Source organism: Eubalaena glacialis, chromosome 13 (assembly GCF_028564815.1).
Source record: "Eubalaena glacialis isolate mEubGla1 chromosome 13, mEubGla1.1.hap2.+ XY, whole genome shotgun sequence".
Classification (NCBI taxonomy): domain Eukaryota; kingdom Metazoa; phylum Chordata; class Mammalia; order Artiodactyla; family Balaenidae; genus Eubalaena; species Eubalaena glacialis.
This window is the reverse complement of record NC_083728.1, coordinates 26,418,414-26,438,495: the sequence shown is the minus strand read 5'-3', so window position 1 is coordinate 26,438,495 and position 20,082 is coordinate 26,418,414. Positions and strand designations below refer to the sequence as shown.

The following is a 20,082-nucleotide window of genomic DNA, read 5'->3' as shown; positions in this document are numbered from 1 at the left end:
AGGCTCAGCAGGCAGGAACCAGTACAAACGTACTGTTTGAAATACTGAAGTATTTCCCTACTAGTTGGCAAAGAGCCATGGCTTTAAGCCCCCCAGGTGCCTACCCTGGCCACTGTGGTGCTTCCCCCAGGACCCCCAACCCTTGTCCTCCTCAAGATTCAGAAACCTCCATGGTTTTAATGTCTCACAATGTCGCACAGCCACATTAACAGCTGTTGGGCACACTGCTTGCTAAGTGCTTTGCACGTATTATTGAGTGCATTCCCCACAGCAATCTATGATTGTCCCCCATTTTACAGATGAGAAAACTGAGGCACGGAGAGATCAAGTAACTTGCTCAGGGTCACACAGTCTGGAAGTGGCAAAGCCCAGATTTGAAGAGAGCCCACTTGAGAGGGAAGGACATTTCAGGCAGAAGGAACCGAAAGCACTAATGTGAGATGGTGGGGGTAAGGCTGTGTTCAAGGACTAGCAGATCTAGAGCGAGGGAAGGAAAGCTGGAGAGATGGCTCTAGGAGAGGCAGAGCTGCGAGAAGCTAGGCAGTGGCTCCCCAGTGAGGTGGCCAGTGGGGTTCCCAGCTCTGTGTCCCCAGGTCCTGGCCAGGAGGATGCTGCTGTTCTGGGGGTCACTGCTATGCTGGGGGCTGCTGCCCCAGGCCCCAGGGGAGCCCAGCACTTAGTCTTCTTGCGCTTCAGCAAGGATCAGCTGGAAACAGGTAGATTTTTAAGGGGTGGGTGGCAGGAGGCAGGAACTCAGGGAAGAGCAGGGGTGGAGGGTGACACCACCTCCCTACTCAAGGCTTTTCCTCTTCTGGCCTCCCCCTCACCAGCAGCAGAATTTGCCTTCCTTTGCCCAGAGCTGACCCCATCCTTCCCCTGCTCTAACACTTGCTGTGGCTCCCTAGTGCCTTCAGAAGCTCCAAGCTCTTCATCCTGGTTTTCAAGGCCCTGCCTCTCCAGCCTCTTCTACCACCACCTGCCCTGACCACCACTATAGACTTCCCAGCCTTCTTCCTTTGCTTGTGCTGTTCTTTCCTCCGTTCTCAACACAATGGATTCTGAGTCACCATTTAAGGCAAAGCTCTAATAGTCCCAGTTTCCCCAGCAGAAGGAGTCTCCTTCCACTGGGTTCCCACAGCCCTTTGGTGAAGCCTCATCTGTGGCCTTATCCAAGCGTACTGTACTTGTCCTGTCTGTCTGTCTTTCTGTCTCTCCCTAACTCTTGGCTGTGAGCTCTTTGTTATCCATTCACCTCCTTCCCCATTCAACACAGTCCAACCTCACTGATCTTTCTGTTTCATACTCACCAGGCTCATTACCACCTCAGGGCCTTTGCATGTGCTGTTCCCTCTGTCTACATTGCTCTCTCCCCAGATCTTGCAATAGTGGATTTCTCCACTTCATTCAGGTCTCAGCTCAAATGCCTCCCTTTCAGAGAGGCTCTCCCTGACTACCCTATCTAAAGTAGACCTCCCCCCCAGTCATGCTCCAATTCAACTCCATTTTATTTTCAAAAATTGCCTTGCTTGCTTATCTGAGGGCTCAGTTGTTTTCTGTGCCCGCCCCCACACCCCCGCTCCTAGAATGAAACCCATGGGCCCTGAGCCCAGAAGAGAGTAAGTGCTTCATAAGTACCTGTTGCTAAATGGCTGTCTAAATCGCTGACTCAGAGCAGGTGCTGGTGGGCCTTTGTTGAATGACTGAATGAAAGGTGAGCCCCGCCCTGAGGAGGGCCTTGTCCTCAGACATTTCAGGCTTGCTCTCGAAACACCACGTCCTGGACCGTGTGGCCAGGATCCCTGTGATGGGGGCCACAAGTGAAGGAGTCGCCATCCTGGACCACCGGCCCTTCGTAAGGGAAGGCCTCTCCAAAGGGAGCAGTGGGCTTGATCTGTCGCTGGTCGGGGACCTGCTCTCGGGGCAGAGCTTCCCGCTGCTGGGGGAGCCTCTCCAGCTGGGTGGGTGAGTGGCCTTCTGGCTTTTCTTCCCCCTCAGGAAGAGTGTTCTCACCTGGTGGGTGGGTAGGAGGCCCCAGCGTCGTTGGAGCTTTTCTCCAGCCTGGAAAGCCCTCAGCAAGTACATTTTTATGGTCCCTAAACCTCTTGAAGCCACCTGAAATCCTCCAAGGAACAAAGCAGAGTCTCAATCAGGGACCTTAGCCTGGCAGCCCTCCAACCCTCCACATTCAGCTTATACCTGGGTATTGCAAACTCCCGTAGTATTTTTTAAATATTTTAGTGACTTGCCAATATATAAAAATCTGGAGTGTTTTAATAAAAATCCAGATTTTCTGATTGTATTCGTTTGCTAGGACTGCCCTAACAAAGTACCACAAACTGAGTGGCTTAAACAACAGAAATTCAGGAGACTAGAAGTCTGAGATCAAGGCGTTTTCCATGTCTCTCCTCTAGCTTCTGGAGGGTTGCTGGCAGTCTTTGGTTTTCCTTGGCTTGTAGAATCATCACCTGATCTCTGCCTTCCTCTTCACTTGGCAATCTCCCTGGTTGTGTGTCTGTGTCTGTGTCCAAATTTCCCCTTTTTATACGGACACCAGTCACATGAGGCTAGGGGCCCACTCTACTCCAGTACGATCTCATCTTAACTACATCGGCAACAACCCTATTTCCAAATCAGTTCACATTATAAGGTGGGGATTAGGAGCGCAATATATGAACTGGGGGACTTCCCTGGTGGTCCAGTGGGTAACACTCCACGCTCCCCATGCAGGGGGCCCGGGTTCGATCCCTGGTCGGGGAACCAGATCCTGCATGCATGCTGCAACTAAGAGTTCGCATGCCGCAACTAAGAGTCTGCATGTCGCAACTAAAAAGTCTGCATGCTGCAACTAAAGATCCCGTGTGCCATAACTAAGACCCAGTGCGGCCAAAATAAATAAATAAGTAAATATTAAAAAAAAAAAAAAAAAAAATATATATATATATATATATATATGAATTGGGGGGTGGAAGGCAGACACAATTCAACCCCTAATAGCAACTCTCTCTATAACAAAGATCTGGCCACACCTGGCCTGACCTCCCACGTGGCAATCATTGGTGTAGGATCTGTAGTCCCTAAGTCAGTCCCCAGACACCTCCTCCACTCCCTTTACGTTACCTGCTTGGCCCTGAAGGCAAATGAGTTGGAGACTTCTGGCAAAATAAGTACCAACATAAATGAATGATATTTATGTAGGTTGGGGTAGGGGTTCCTGCAAGGTCAACCTATGTAGCCACAGGTAGGCCTCCGAATCCATCCCCCAGAATGAGGAGGGAGAGCCAGATGGGTCCTAAGATGATAGAGTCCAGAAGAAGTTTTCTGATGGGGGTGAAATGAAATGAAAAGCTAGGGCACTGGGGTGGGTAGGGGTGCTTCCCAGAGAGGCCTGGGAGGAGGGTGCTGGGCCCACACCTGCCCCAGCCCATCCTAAGGCCTAGGACTGGCCACCACTCACCCCTGCCTGTGCATTTGCACCACCTCTACTCACCCATCCTGGCACAGGGCACCAGCTTGGGAGGGCCGTAGGAAAAACCCCACATGGTCCAAGTCATTCTTCAAAAACCTCTGGAAGGTGCCATGGTAGAGGCAGGCATACAGCCTTTGGGGAGCCCAGTCCATCCAGGTCTTCCTCCAGCACTGGAACTTGTTGCTGCCCACTCCAGTGGGCACCAGGTAAGTCACCAGCTTGTATCTAATGTTCAAAAAGTACATAAAACTCTGGGTTCCTCTTAGCTCAGGGAGATGCGAGGACCTGAGGCCATCATGGGGAGCAGAAGTTTCATGTCCTCCTTCTTGGATGCTCAGCAGGGCAGGTGGTCCCTGAGTGGAAGGCGGTGGGATCACCAGCCGTCTTGCTCTCTCTGACTCCTGCCTGCTCACGTCTTTTTTGCAGAATCCTTATATTTGAATTCAGACCTGTTAAATGTGCACGGACAGGTCCTCCACTGTATTCTCATTTTGTAGAGGGTGACACTGACGCCTGGAGAAGGAAAGGGACCTTCCCAGGTCTTCAAGGCTTACAGGCTGCAACTAGAGCCCAGTGTTCTGCAGCTGGGCTGAGAGTCCGGGAAGGGGTGTCCCAAAGCTGCCCCCACCCCTCCTGGGGTCTGCCCCTATTCTAGCCAATACAGACACACACACTCCACAGAGTCACAGGGGCCTTACCAGGCCATACAAACAACACCCCCCAACCCACTCACAGGGTGGTCACAGAAGATGCCAAAGGCTCCGAGGTCACCCTACAAATCCTGAGTGACAGCCTGCTGCAGGTCACATTGCAAAGCAAACTGTACCTCTCGCTCTAGAGGTGAGTGTGTGCCCTGGGGGCTTCCTCCCCACCTCCCTCGGTTCCAGGCAGCCATGCAAGGCTAGCAAAAGTCTGCGGCCTATGTCACCAAAAGGGTTACAATAATCCTTTCCACTTGGGCATGTTTCAAAGCCACTTTTTTGTGATAGGGAAACTGAAGCACCGAGTAGGAGAGGGACCTGCCCAGGATCACACAGTGAACCTGCAGCAGAGGCTGAGATAAAACCCTCTGACTTCCATGTCAGGGGACATGTGCCCCATCTGAGTAAAAGGCAGATGCTTTCACGGGATGATCCAAGGAGGGTCTGGTTCAAGCTCACCTCGGGGTCCACCACGCCTGGACTCCAATCCCACTTACCATCCAGGCAACTTGAGTAAGGGCGTCCGTCCTCTGGGCCTCATCCACAACGTGTTATGATCAAGTCCCCTACTGCCCCTGGCTGTTGTAAGAGTTCACACCGCTCACTAAACTGTGGATGATGATGTCAACCTGGGGTTGTAAACACAACAGCCAATAAAGGGAGTGATTTGCACATGAAACAGGAATATTCTTACATGCCCCTTAGGAATACGCCCACTCTCTTTTTTTTTTTTTTTTTTTTGTGACATATGGCATTCTTTGTCTAGCTTCCCTTTTTAATAGAAAAGTGAGCACAAAGAAATATTTTCTTCACAGGGATGTGGGCACAGAGAAATATTTCTCTGCTATACAATAAACATATCATCACCCTTATAATGATGTGCAGTAAAAATGCAGCTTGACTCTTGGCCTGGTGGGGACTGCAGCAAACAGCAGAGCATGTGGCCCATCTCAAGGTCACATCAGCCGCCCTGTGAGGATGCTGGCCGAGAGTTTCCAGATCTTTTCGGTTTTCCAAAGTTTGAACTCTGTATTTTTAATGAACTCTTCCAGTTTTTCATTTGAGCCCTCCAGACAACTGCAGGCCCCACCAGCCTGTGACTTCTGGACTCAATCTTGGGCTGCGGCTTGGAGCCTGCCCAGACATGCTGCCCCTACAGGATCCTGCGGCTCAAAGTCATCAAGAACATCTGCATCGCGGTATGGCTGGAGCAGACGGGGAACAAGACCAGCGTGGCCTTCAAGGAGTGCCACACGCCACCAGGATACCTGAGCATTGAGGTTCTGGAGCAGTGAGTACCTACTCCCCACCACTCCTGTACCCAGCCCTTCACTGAGACCCTCCCCAGAGAGTCTCAGTCTTAGGCTGCCTCTCCCCAGCCTGAGCTGTCTAGAGTGACCAAGGGTGTCAGGGACAGGGTCATCTCCAAGACTACCAGCTGTACACACCACCCATCAGTATCTCCTGCCTTCACATTGAATGTTATGGCCAAAGTGTGCATCCACGCAGGTCATATCTTGGCTTGGCTGCTTCCTAACACCAGGAGCCCTGGCCAAGCTATTTGGCTTCCAGGAGCCTCAGTTTTCTCACCAATAAACAGGATCACAGAACTCAGCCAGCATGGGGTGGTTGTGGGGAAGAGATGAGCTAACCCCTGTGAGCTACTTAGCACAGAACCTGCCGCATAAAGTGGCCATTGCTTATGATTCTTACTATACCTAACAAAAAAGCCACCTCCTCCAGGAAGCCTTCCATTAACTTCCACTGCCAGGTGTGATCTCTCCCTCTTTGAAAATCCCAGAGACCTTTATTAAAGAGAGAAATAAAGCAAGAGAGGCAGAAAGGGAGAATCAAGAAGAAATAAAGTGGAGGAGGACAAAGTCTGGAAGAGAGAAAGCAAGAAGGCAAGAAGGGAAAAAAACAGAAAAGGAAAGGGGAGAAAGAGGAGAGAGGAGAGGAGAGGGACACCAGGCGGGGAAGGAAGCAGCCACCCTGAGCTTCCCTGTTCACAGGCCCCCTGGGGCTTTCCTCAGCCCTGCCCTGGACTCCCCTCTATGGCCTCAGTCTCCCCTTCCATGGTGTCTCAGACCCCACCTGCTCTCCCCACCCCTAGGATGGAACCCCTCCTTGTAAACAAAGCTCTGGGGTTGGTGACAGATGTCCTGGATGAGGCATTGCCCTTCCTCCTACAGAAGATAATAAGTTGCTCATTCCCCCTGCCCCGCCCCCTGAGAGAGGGGTGTGACCCCAAGGGACAGCCCCTTGATCTCACCCTGACCTCAACAATGACCCCCTCATGCCTTCCCTCCAGGGGTGTCCCCTGGCCACAACCCTGCTCAACTCGCTGCTGGAAGACCTATTACACATCACTCTGTGTTCGTAGCTCCCAGCCAAGGAAGAGGCTTATCTGCTGTCCCCCTACTGTGTGCCAGGAACTCTTCTAGGATCTGGAAATATGATGGGAAATAAAACAGACAAAGCTTTCCCATGGGGAGCCTACTTCCTAGTGGAGGGGATAAAGGGCATTATGTCTTATGACCTTGGTAAATCATTTCCCCCCGAGCCTCAGTTTCCCAGTCTGTAAAATGGGATTAATCACAGGCTCATAGAATGGACTGTTGTGATAATACATAAAACCTGGCACAGAGTTATGGCTCAATAAATGCTCATTGTTACAAGAAGCTGAGGCCCAGCCCACAATGAACTTAAAGCTAAGCAGAGAGGGAGAAGGAATTTCTCGCTGCTTCAGTGCCTCCCCATGCCCTTCCCTCCATCCCCCAGGGAAGCTGAGCCCCAGTTCCATTTCCTCATTGCAGCCCCAGCCATCTCCGGCCCGGAAGACTTCCAGCACTATGTCACCACCACAGAATTCATGGAGGAGGCCATCCTGATGAAAGTCCAGGTGAGCCAGCCCCTGGACAGGGCAGACCCTCTGGGGATGTCCACTGGTCTGGGGGAGAATGGGCACAGAGGAAAGTGAGGTGGGGCTTCTCTGGATAGGAGGCAGAGGAGAAGGAGGAGGAGAAGGAGCAAGCGAAGGAAGTGGTGGGCAAAAGAGGAGAGAGGGGATGGGAGAAGAAAGGGCAGACCAGGCAGGCCCCACCCTCCGGAGCTCACACTGAGCCTGGGAAGTCCCGCTCGACCCTGGAAAGGTGGAGAGGCCACGGGGCTGTATGTCCCACAAGTGAAAATCAGGCTCCAACAAAAGGGCAGGTGGGGTGGCTCAGGAGCGGCAGGACCGCGTGTAACGCCCAGCTGGAAGGGACCCCTCAGATGGGGAAACCGAGGCCCAGAGAAGCGATGAGGCTGGCTGCCCCTCTCCTCCATGCGATGGTAGCAGGTGAGTCAGGAGGACAGGAGGATTTGAGTGGATAGGAAGGAGGCACTGTTAACAAAGGCACGGAGAAAAGAATGGGGTTACATGAGGGAGAAGCAAGGAAGCGTAGCTCATGGGTTCAAAACCCAGCTCCACCTCTTACCATGTATAGGATCTTGAGAAAGTCACTTCACTCCTCTGGGCCTCAGTTTCCTCATCTATCAAATGGTTTCCATCTCATGATGCCGTTGTGAGGTCGAAATGAGATTGTGCCTGTAAATGTTCAGCGCTGTGTCTGGCACATAGTGAACCCTCCATATGTTAGCTGTAACCAGTTTTTGGCTGAGGAGACTGTCCCCTCTGAATTTCTCCTTCCTCCTTCATTTTTCTAAAGCTCATGACCCCTGCAGCCCAGGCCAGAGAGCCCCAAGGCCTGACCACCTGGCCCCCAAGCCCCTCCCAAAATTAGCCCCGGGCAGCCTGGCAGACCTGGCCTTTTCACTGGAAACCTAAAATGACATCCTGTCCTGCCTCTACACCAGCAAGGAGATACATGTGAACCTCCAGGACCCCACGGTGAGTACTTGAGAAAAGGAAGTACATTACTTTACTGCTCTACTTTTCACATGAAGAAAGCAAGGCTCAGGTGGCATAAATGCCTTCCTGGGTGAGCCTAGGTAAGTCACTTCCCCTCTCTGGACCTCACCTGGAGAACTCTTATTCAGCTTTCAGAACCCAGTATAGAAGTTCCTTCTTCTGGAAAGACTTCCTTGAACACCCCTTTGTTGTTCCTCTCTTCATAACATTTATACTGCAAACATGTATTGAAGGCCTACCATGTGCCATGCCCTGTGCACACAGGGTCCCTGCCCTTTCACAGATCAAAGTCTACCGGAGGAATAGACACTGAGCAAGAAAACAGATAAATAAAATAATGTATCTTATTTATAATAAGCAGAGCAATGGATCAGCAAGTGTGTGGTAGAGGTGAGAGAGCTACCCTGGACACTGTAGTCAGTGAAGACATCTCTGAGGAGGTGGCTGAATGGTGGCAAGGAGGCACACACAGACACACACACACAGAAGTCAACGGGAAGAGCAAGTTCCCAGGGTCGATGAGGGCATCACATGAGGGAGAAATACAGATAGATCACTGCTCAGAAGCCCCCAGCAGCTCCTCATCATGCTCTGAATAAAGTCCAGTCTCCTCTCTGCAGCCCCAGGGCCTCGTGAGATCTGGCTCCTGCCCACCTCTCTAGCTCTGTCTCCTCACCCACTACACTCCAGCCACACAGGCTGGGCTGGTGCTCACCTCAGGGCCTTTGCACATGCTGTCTCCCTGCCTGGAACACTCTTCTCTCCACTGTTGGTCTCTGTGCAAATGTCATCACCTCAGAGAGCTGCTCCCTGACCACCACATGTAAATATCTAAAGTAAGCCTTTTCTCTCTCCCCCACCCAAAACCCTCTCTCTCTTTCTACTCTTTTCCCTTCGAAATACTGATCTCACTATATGTATGAGTATGAGTAAAGTTATATATGCGAAGATATATATATACACACATATATACATATACACACATACGTATATTTGTGTGTGTTCATTTATGTAACTTTGTGTGTTCACTGTCTCTCCAGTTAGGGGACGGGGACTATGAAGAGTATACTCTCTGAAGGGTACACAGGGTGTGCTCAGTAAACACTGAAATATGAAATCCCAAGATCTATATCTGGAATATCTAATGTTATTGCTCCATTATTAACATGGGGAAACCAAGGCCCAGATAGGGAAAGTGACTCTCCCAAGTCACCCAGCAGGTAGGGTCAGGACTGGAGCCAGGGCTCCTGCCTCCCCATACTGTTCCCTCCTTTCCACACAGGTGTGGCAGCTCTGAGACTGGAAGTGAACCCTGTGATTCCATGTCTACAGAAATTCTTACACCAGTGGATGAGGGTACATGTGCAAGGGTGTTCTTTGCAGCTTCACTTGTTACAGGGTGAAAAATAAAGTTAACCTAGGTGTCCATCAATAGGGAATTGGTAAAATAAGTCAGGTAATGGCTATATAAGGTGGAATTCTATGCAGCTGTTTAAAAGAAAGGGGTTGTTCTATATGTACTGATGTTGAGAGGAACAAACAAGGTGCAGGACCATCTGGTTAGAATGTTCCCATCTATTCATTCTTCTATGTGTGCAGAAAACAGTCTGTCAGGATATACTCCAAAATGTCAATAGTGGTTACCCCTGAGAATAGGATTTAGGAGAAAAGGGGAAGAAGTGTTGGGATGGACTTTTCATTTTCACTGTATACATTTTATAGTGTCTTCTATAATGATTTACGATTTTCAAAAATCAGTGGATCACAGACAGATGAATATGAATGTGATAAAGCAAGTATAGGAAAATGTTAATAGAGGAATCTAGGTGATGCATATACAAATGTTCTCTATAAAATTCTTTCAACTTTGCTGCATGTGTGGAAATTTTCACAATAAAACGCTGGGGGGAAAAATCATTGAAACAATAAAAAGTCAACCTTTCCAGATAAATCACGATGAGAAATCTGGTGAATGGCTCCTCCCATGCTGCGACTGAGTGGTGTGCCAATGGTGCATTCAGTTAGGGACAATCACATCTCATTGAATCCCACTGACACCCCTCTCACTCCATGTACCTGTTCAGAACAGACCTGCAGGATTCTAAAGGCCAACACACATCTTGTCCTTTTTCCAGGCTGCTGACCTCATTCAGCTATTGTCACTGAGCGCGCTGGAGCCTGGGCCCAAGGTGGGTATGTTGCCAACTTCTCCCCCAGCACCTTGGCCAGGATCTCAGGAAAGATTTCTTGAACAGGGGACAGGATTGGGCCACAGAGGCATGTTACATTTGGCCAGACTTTCCTACTGTGGACCCTGGAAATTACTGTGCCTTCTTCACAAGTATCGTGAGGATTAAGGGAGACGATTCACTTAGCTCATTGCCCCACCCAGGTGACACGGCCATGTGGCTGTCATTATTATTCACTACTAAACAAAACCCCGACCCTGCTGAGGCACACCTCCTGAGGCAGACAGATGTGCACACATGGCAGATAGTAGTGAGCAGCAACTGTGTGCCAGACTCCTCCACCTATGTCGATGTGACCCTTGGAAAGCCTGCCCTCTCACCCCCTTTTTACACATGTGCAAACCGATGCTGAGCAGGATGACTTCACTTGCCCAAGCTCACATTGCTCAGTAAGTGGCAGAACCAGGATTTAAACCCAGTCCCAGACTCCAAAATCCATACTCAGTGTGCTCTCTCTAAAGGCTCTGAGAACAGGGCACCTGATAGACAAACAATAATAACAATAGATATAACAATAACCGCAATAGATAACAATAGATAACATGGCACTACTAGATGCCATGTTCCATTCTAAGCACTTTACATAAATTAACTCATTTAATCCCCACAACAACCTGGTGAAGTATGTATGATTATTATCCCCATTTTACAAGCATGAAAATTGAGGCACAGAGAAATTAAGAAACGTGTCTCAGGCCACATAATTTGTAAGCAGCAGAGCTGGACTCTGGCTCCAAAATCTATGCTCTTACCTGCATGCAAACCCAAGAGAAGGAGCATGTAATTTCACCTCAATGGAGTTCAGGGAGGGTAGGTGACCTTCCCAAGGTCACACAGCAAGTTGCTGCAGAGCTAGAATGAAAACTCAGATACTGTGACTCCTAAGACGGCCTTTTCCCATTCCTCCAAGCTGGGGGCTAAGGAACAGCATCTTCTGTCGCAGCCAGCACCTTCTCTGCTTTACCCTCATTTAGACTTCTAATCAGGCCAGAGGGAGCATGGGACTGACCATCAGCACCCCTCATCCTCCCACTGTCCACCTTGACGGCCACACGGCCTCAGTCATCCAGCCGGGCTCCCTGGTACTGCTGGGGCCCAGCAGCACCTCCTCCTTCTCAGTTTCCGGAATGAGTAAGCCTCAAAGTTTATTGTTCCCCAGGGGGCCTGGGGCCACATGAGGGCCCCTCCAGTGCCAGCTGACTGAGGCAGGGTGACAGAGGGCAGTGGCAAACCCCACTGGCATGTCATCTGCTAACATTCCATCAGTCCACACCCAAATAGCTGCACCTATTGTGAGAACATCAAAATACTTTAACACCTGCTCCCCTAAGTCCAGCCCCCAGTGCTCCCCAAGGATCTCTTCAGCAACTAAAGTGTTTTGCCTCTGATACCCCCTGTTCAGTGCCCTTGACTCTCTCCCCTAGACATGCCTACATCCAAAGCCCTTGTCCACAAAACCAGGAAAAAGCTCAGAGAAACAGAGTTCATGGAGGGCTCAACGCGTCTGTGTTCTCTGCTCCCGAGAGAGAGGCGCCCAAGCTAGAGAGCGCTGGACCTGGGGAGGAATTCTGGGGAAATACAGCTCCATCAAAGTTTCAGCTTCTTTATTCTGAGCCCCCTTGGGATTCCTACTTCCCACTCCACAGACTTTGAAATTGGGAATGTGCCCGTGGGGCAGAAGGGTCGCCCCACCATAGGTGAGCCTAGGAGCATCTGGTGCGTATAACAGGATGCTGGGATCTTAGTTGGCATGATTCTGTGGCCCATAAATCAGTCAGCTCTGGCTGGTGGCGAAAAGTCCAGTTTCTGGTTTATAAGGTAACCAGGTGAATTTTGGAGGCCCCAAAATGCTGGTCCTCTGACTTCCAGCAAGTGCTTCTACCACCAAAGGATTCACTGCAAAAGGCTTTCTCTCAACGCAGCTGAGCTTTCCCCCTCCCCTCGTATCCAGCCCTGGCCTCCCCTGACCTCCAGGAGCACCCAGCACCCACCAGTACTCTCTCCCATGGCAACACCCACACATTCATGGTCTGAACACACATGAACCAGCATGGGATCCGGCAAGAGGACCGGGTGAGAGGGGCTGGCCCTGGACAAGTATTCACGGAGGGCGGGAGTGAAGGAAATCCCTCTGGCTGGAATGTAAATTCCTCTCCTATTCTGACCGAATTTCAACTCCTCATAGAAACTCTTTTCAAAGGCTGTGTTTTCCTCGAAAAATCAGGAATTAAAACTCCAGTTCACTCCAAACAGGTAAATATTTTTGGTTTGGGATGGTCAGAAAAAATAAGAGGGTTGACAGAGAGAGATAGGAGGAGAGAGTGTGGTTACGGGGTGCAAGTTTCCTAGCTTGCTTCAGCTGAATGGAGCAGTTTACAGGAGGGTGGGAAGGAAAGAGAGGGGAGGTGTGTTGTGACTTGAAGCTCACTGAGCATTGCATCCCCCCGCCACCGCCAGCAACTGCCATCTTGGCTTCCTCGTGGTCCTGAAGGACCCACCGGCAGGCCTGAAAGAAGGCCCTGAGCGGTTGATGTGGGGCTGGAAAGCCTCACTTGCTTTCCATGGGTGATCTCATCTTGCCCTTGGGTGGGGGGAGCGCTCAGAACTTAAACTTGTCCATTTCATTCTTTCACGCACTTAACAAATACTGAGTGCTTACTATGTGCCTGGCCCTGTCTTCGGTACTTAGGATGTATCAGTGAACAAAACAAATGTCCCTGGCCTCATGGAACCCACGTTCTAGCAGGGTAAGGTGAGATAATAAACAATAAATACAGTAAGGTAAATTACATAGCATATAGGCAGGTGATAATGCTACGGAGAAAAGCGAGGAGGGGACGGAGTAGGGGTATCAGGAGTGCCGGTGAGGGTAATGTTCAAAAGGAAAGTCAGGGAAGGTTAGAGAAGAGCAATGCAGGAGGGAGCTGTGGGGACGTGGGGAAGGGGACCCAAGGTTCCAAGGCAAGGGTGTGCCTGAGGCCAGGGAACAGGAGGGAGCCCGGAGGGTTGGATCCGAAGGGGTAAGGGGAGGTCAGAGAGCGAGCAGGGCCAGGGGCCAGGCTGCGCTGGGCCTACGGGTGGGGGCGGGCTTTTCCTGAGTAAGATGGAAGCCACTGGAGGGTTCTGAGCAGAGGGGGAGCAGACTGGAGGGGGCTGGGGTGGAGGCAGGGAGGTCACTGAGCAGGCCGGTAGAAGGATGCAGAGGGTTGATGAGGCTTGGATGAGGTGGTGGCAGGTGGCAGTGGCGGGGAGTGGCCGCAAGCAGGATGCATTCTCGAAGTAGAGCTGGCAGGATTTCCTGATGGAGTGGTTGTGGGGAAGGAGTGAGAGGCGTCCAGGATGACACCGGGATTTTTAAGGGCACCTCCTTGTCTTTCAGGAGAATGTTTAGCTTGTGCTTCCCAGCAGGGCTGTGCATCCTGTCTCTGGTTTTCCTCACCCGTGGGCTTCCCAGCATGGCATCCTAAGCTACTTGTGCCACCTGCACCCACACGTGGCAGTACGGGGTTTCTGCTGTAGTGTGACTGGTCTGGGCCCTCGCTGCACTGGCCCCACTGTTAACGAGGCCATGCGTGGAGCACATGGTCTCTTCCCCCAGGTGTTGTTCTTGCTCCTACACTGGAAGAGCTTTTCACTGCCCTTGCCTGTCTGAGGGAGGCCCCATAAAATAACTCCCTTTCTCCCCACCCTGGGGGTATCCCGCCACCCTACACTACCACAGGACTGTAAGCCTTGTTGTCTAGCCCTAATGCAGGAAGGCTGCAAGGTGGAAAAACAATAAAACAAAGGGCTAAATGAGAACATGAACAGGAAACACTTCAAAATTATCATCCCTGTTGTATCAGGCCTCCTTGCTCTGGCTTTACTTGCATAGAATCCCAGGTTTAGAGGTCCTAGAGATCATCTTCCCAGGGTCAGGGGTCCCCTCTGTGACATCTTCAGAAGGCAGTCATCCAGACCAGGGCTGCCAGGTATGGTTGGACAGGTTGCGCACGGCACAAGCCACCCACATCACAGACGATACAAATATGAATATGTTTATGACAGTCTCCCAACAGATGGGAAACGAGTGTCTCGGAGAAAGGGAGTTTTTTCCCAATCTGTCCAAATGGGTTGGGGCAGCCCTGGTCAAGACCTCTTGAACATCCCTGGTGACAGGAGGCTTGCTTTCTCAGTGAGACAATTCTTGCCCCATTACCAAGCAGCTCTCAGCACTGGAGAGTTCCTCCTTGGACTGACCCAAAGCTGGTCCCTGTGAAGCTCTGGCCCCGGGGTTTTCTCTGGCCCAACTGGTTTCCTGGACTGCCCTGCAGAGATATGAAGATAGTTACTGTGACCTGGGGTGAGGCAACCCTTCTTCAGGGCCCCCAACTTTCCCCAGTCCCTTCACTAATCCAGTCATCTGGCTCCAATGCCCTTCAAAAGTGGAGTTCCCAGGACTACTCCTGATCTCCTGTGGGCACCTGTACACTGGAGTCCCCCCACCATTCCCGTGGTCAGAATCTGCCAAACCAGCTGAAGTGACCTTCCTGTTCCTCTTTCATCTCTTGTAGGAGGAACGTCTGGAAGCCTTTCTCTTAGAGCTTCTGAAGAGCTTCTTCCCCCATCACAACAGTGAGCGCCACCGCGTTTCTCCTCATGCCCACATACAGCGTGGCTGCGAGCCACATCAACCATGCCCGAAGCCCTGCACAGACAGCTAGCTTTTGCCTTGTCCCCTGGGGTTGGTTAAGAATTGCCCACGGGCCAGGCAGAAGGAGGCGGGGTGGGGAAGGGGCCATGTGTGTCCTCCTGGTCTTTGCCCAGGCCACTGGTGGTGAGAAGAGCTCAGAAGTGGAGGGACGAAGGGCTTCTCAGGGGAGGTGGGGTAGCATTACGGAAAGTGAGAAAAGGAAGGGCCCTCAGAGGTGGTGGAGCCCCCAGCTCACAATTCCAACGCCTGCAAGGTCCAGGTAGGTAACATACCCAAAGGAAGCAGCCCAGATAGGGCCTATGGTAAACATGCCCCGCCTTAAGTGGGCGGTTAGCACTCAGTTCAAATGCCAGCGGGGCAGATTTTTTTTACCTTTGAGAGATGCCAGAAAACTGAACTTTTTGAGACATCACCCCCAGGTTAGATATCAGCAACAAAATCAAACTTTCCCCAAACACTCCTGTCTTAGTTTGGGCTCCCTCAGAAGCAGACCCTGAGGTAACAGAGGGCAGGCAGCGTTTTGGGAAGACGGAAGGTGTGGGAAGTGAGTCTTCCAGGAATGCAGAGCCGCGTCAGGCTCCTCTGCCCCAGAGCGCTCAGCGCTTCCCTCTCCTTCCGCCTCCCCTCACGCCGTCTGTGTAACCTTCACCTGTCTACCCACATGATGATTTAGTCAGTGCCTACGTCCCCAGCCAGATGGTGAGCTGCCGGAAGGCAGGGACCCCTGGTCTTTGTTTTTTGGTGTGTTGCCACCCTTGTTCAGTGCCTCCCATCCAGGAGACGCTCAGGAAGTACATGTAGGATAAATAGCTCAGACATTACTCACCTCCTCATCTTTCAGAGGGCCCAGAGAAGTTACCCAAGGACTTACCCAAGGTCACACTGCAAGTATCTGCTGCAAGTATCCTTAAAATGCTGCTAAGAAGAGCATCTTCATAAAAATGTGTTCATAGTTATTGAATATATTCAAGAAGAAATTCCCTTCAGATAGATTTTTAATAAACGGGTAGAGGAGCTATTTAGAGACCTGACCTTCTGGAGTGAGGTGGCCTGATGGGGGAGAGGAGGACACACCCAGTCCCACAGACCCCTGCCCACAGGGCACTGAGCTCCCCCGCCCTCCCCTCTTGCAGATCTGCTCAGAGAACAAGGCCTCCTGCTGCCCAACGTCAAGGGCATCTCCTTCGACCAGGCGCGGATGGAGCGCTCCAAGGTAAATGCTGGGAAAAGGAGCTTCCTGAGGCACATGTGGGAGGTCAGAGCTAGAAGGGCCGTGGGGTCCTACAGGTGCCTTGTCCCCATCCTGCAGAGGCAGAAGCTGAGGCTTGGGCAAAAGAGGCACTCCATGTGGAAAGCCCTTTACCTTCCTTATCTCACCGGCTCCTCACAGCCATCCTGGGTGGGATGCCCCATTTACAGATGAGGAAACTGGGGCTCTGGGGGGCTCCATGAATCCCTCAGGGGGCCACACCCTAGGCTCACTGAGAGCTTCAGTGTCTCACACAGGTGATCTTCACAATTAGCTCCATGAAGTTGATGCTATTATTTTTCTCATTTTACAAAAGAAAGGCAGAGAAACTTGCCCAGAGCAGCAGAGCCAAGATTCCAACTGGGGTTCATCTGACTTCAAAGCCTGTACCCTGGACCATCCACCACCCTAGAACTCAGGTGTCCTGAACCCCAGAACAGGGCTGTTGCCTCTGGCACCTGCTATCTGTGAACTGCCAGAGGGTGGGAACCAGGGCAGCCATAGGCTGGCTAAATGCCAGGAAGGTAAGATGCAGCCAGAGACCAGAGGGCAGAGAAAACCAGCAGAGGAACCACGGAGGTGCTTCCGGGGGCGTTTGCCAGCTCTGAACCTGCCCCTGGAGTCACCCTGCCCCCTTGGCCCTCTTCCCTTCCCTCTGTGGGTAAACCTGAGAAGAGGCTGATGGGAAAGGGCAGAGCTTAGAGATGCCCTTCATTTCTTTGTTCCACCTTAAAAAGGCTCCCACTCTTAAACAGCAGGACAGGAAGGGATGTTTGGGGCAAGGCAGAGAGAAAATCAGACAGAACCTCCTGGCTGTATGACCTCATGACAAGGCAAGCCACTAGTGGTCTCTCAGCCTGTTGCCTCTGTCTGTATAATAGAGATAAAGACAGTTCTCCCCATGGGCTGGAAGTGAGGACTCCCCTGGCAAACACGAGGAATTGTTAGGGCCACTGATCTTACTACCCAGCCCTACTCCAACATTTGACAGAATGTGACCCACCATCCCAGATGTAAAGTTTGGGCTTCAGGACTCCCAGCTTATGCCGAATCCTGGACCCAGGACTCCCAGTTCCCAGTTCTGACATTCAGGAAACACTAGAAATCTGCTTTCAAGACCCAGAAGTTACTGTGTAGAAGGAGGCAGGAGGGGACAGCAGGAGTTCCTATCATAAAACCCCAGCTCCTGTCCTGTGCTACTCCCCCACCTCCACCCTCAGACCCTGACTTAGATTCAGCCCAGGGTGGCCCTAGTAGAGAAGGGTCCACTCAGGGTGACTCTAGCAGGTCGGGGCTAGAAGGGCTTCTAGAGGTAATACAGGGGCTGGGGCTGCTCCATAAATGATGTCACAAATCCTGGCAGTGTGGGCCAGAGAGGGTACTCTATAGCTCTGAGTACAAAAAAGAACAAAGTCAGGGCACAGCCCCAGCAGCTGCCATATAACCAGACCTATAGAGGCAGGGGGAGAAAGGGTGGGTGGGCTCACTGGCTCACTCATTGATTCACTTCTAGGCTGCCCCGCACTGTTGTGCTGGTTACACGTCGTACAACTCTAGAATGCACCACTCATACTGTAGTGTACCTGAACGGCACCACCTAGAGTTGGGCAGTGCACAACTTGTACATCCTTCCATGGCTGCCCTCATCGCTCACTCATTCATTCAGTCAATAAATGGCACCGGCTGTTCTGTGCCTGGCCCTGTGCTGGGTGATGTGGGGATAGAGATGAGTTAGATCCAATGCCTGAACCCTCCAGGAGCTCCCATTCTTATGGGGAAAATAGGTGCAGGAACAGATGGATTCCAGCACCATGGTCGGGTCTGGCAGAGGTTTGAGCATTGTGGGTGGGAGCACATGAAAGGCTCTAGCTGGGTGAGAGGCCCACCTCAGGGTGACCCAAGCAGGACAAACCCCAGTGCTATAGAAATGTGAGAGGCCCCTTGATACAAAGGCTTTCAGGAAGAGCCCCAAAGACTGGTCTGTCCTTCCCTCACAAACATTCCCAAAACCCTCCTCCCCCTCCACTCTATCCCCTCGTCCAGTCAGTCCCTGACTCTGCCCTCTTGCCACCAGGGGAAGGTGTGCCCTCAGGACACACAGTCCCTCTCAGGAGTGGCAGGAGCAGCTTCGGGGAGAGCTGGCTTTGCACGGCGAGGACAGATGGGGTGCATCTCCCTGCTTCTATCCACAGGATTACTTGCTACTGACTGTTCCGGAGGAATAACCAGTTCTTACTGAGGGCCAGTCCCTCCCCTCAGCCACAAGTGCTCCAAACACTTGAGAGTCCAAGAATGGCTACAGTCACAATGGAAAATCAGTTTCAATAAAGATGATTCTTGCTTGAGAAGGCGTCTGGTTCTGAGTTTGCTAAGGGGTTCTGGAAGGTAGCCAGGCTGTTGTTTTTTTTGTTTTATTTATTTATTTATTTATTTATTTATTTAATTTTTGGCTGCGTTGGGTCTTCGTTGCTGCGCGCGGGCTTTCTCTAGTTGCAGTGACCGGAGGTTACTCTTCGTTGCGGTGCATGGGCTTCTCATTGTGGTGGCTTCTCTTGTTGCAGAGCATGGGCTCTAGGCACAGCAGCTTCAGTAGTTGTGGCACGTGGGCTCAGCAGTTGTGGCTCACAGGCTCCAGAGTAGTTGTGGCACGTGGGCTCAGTAGTTGTGGCGCACGGGCTTAGTTGCTCCATGGCATGTGGGATCTTCCCGGACCAGGGATCGAACCCCCACCCCCTGCACTGAAAGGCGGATTCTTAACCACTGTGCCACCAGGGAAGTCCGGCCAGACTGTTTTGAAATGTTTAAATGAAGGGGTTTTCTCCCTAATAGTTCCTGTTTTCCCTTGGCCCCTCAGAGAGGTATTCTGAATTCTGTATTTGGTGTCTCAGAAAAGGGAGGTGCCTCAGAAAATGGAGAAAGGGCTTGAGCTTCAAAAGCCCAGGCCCTGAGAGGATGGGGTGTAGAAAGGATGTGAGGAATCTGCACACACAGGAAAGGTTCCCGGCTCAAGAGGGAGGAAGAGAAAGGAAGCAGGGAAGAGAAGTTAACTAGAGTCCCTAAGAAAGGGGGGACCACGGGACACAGAGATATTTGGGAGGCCCTGAGTACAGAGGGAAGCAGTCAGACCCCCAAGGAGGTGAGTGACTGTGAGACGGCCGCACCTCAGCGTGAGGTGATTGTCATGTGCCCAAAAGCAGTGCCATGGAGGGAGAGAGCCAGGAGCCCTCCTCCCCACCAACATCCCAGTCCCATGTGGCCCAGGCAGAGCCAAGCAGTGAGCAGAGAAAGGTTGGGCACTAGAGGGCTTTGCAGTCTGAAATGTAAACAGCTCCGTGGTTGCCAAGGGTGGAGAGATGGCAAAGCAGACAGACGCCCCCTCCCACGCCCGACCACCTGCCAAAGCCCATAGCAGGTTAGGCCCGGCCCCAGAAAAAGGCAGATGAGGAGAAACTTCAGACTGTTATAGAGGCTCATAACAGTCTCTGTCTTGGGAATGAGCAAGTAGTCAGCAGCCCAGGAACCCCAGCTGGCCTCTGGAAACTGGAAAAGTTGTTGGGGAGGCCCTCCTGGAGGCTGATTCTCTACTGTGCAGCCCAAACCGCGGAGGGACCTTCATGGGTCTGGTGCAGGGTCCCTGACCTGTAAGAGGAGATTGGAGCCCAGAGCAAACCACTTGTGAATTCTCTACTTGACTCCCTGACCTGTTTTACAAGAATGAACCACAAGCCTCACCTTGAAGGAAAAAAGTCCCCAACAGGAGACCCCAGTGCAGGAGCCATCAAGAGGTCTTGGGGCAAGAGGGCAGGACTGC

At 51.7% G+C, this 20,082-nt stretch overlaps 1 pseudogene; it reads left to right on the top strand.

Annotated features, from left to right (window-relative positions):
- The first annotated feature begins 608 nt into the window (after positions 1-608).
- Positions 609-18,496, top strand: LOC133104149 (uncharacterized; annotated as a pseudogene).
- Positions 18,497-20,082: the final 1,586 nt, after the last annotated feature.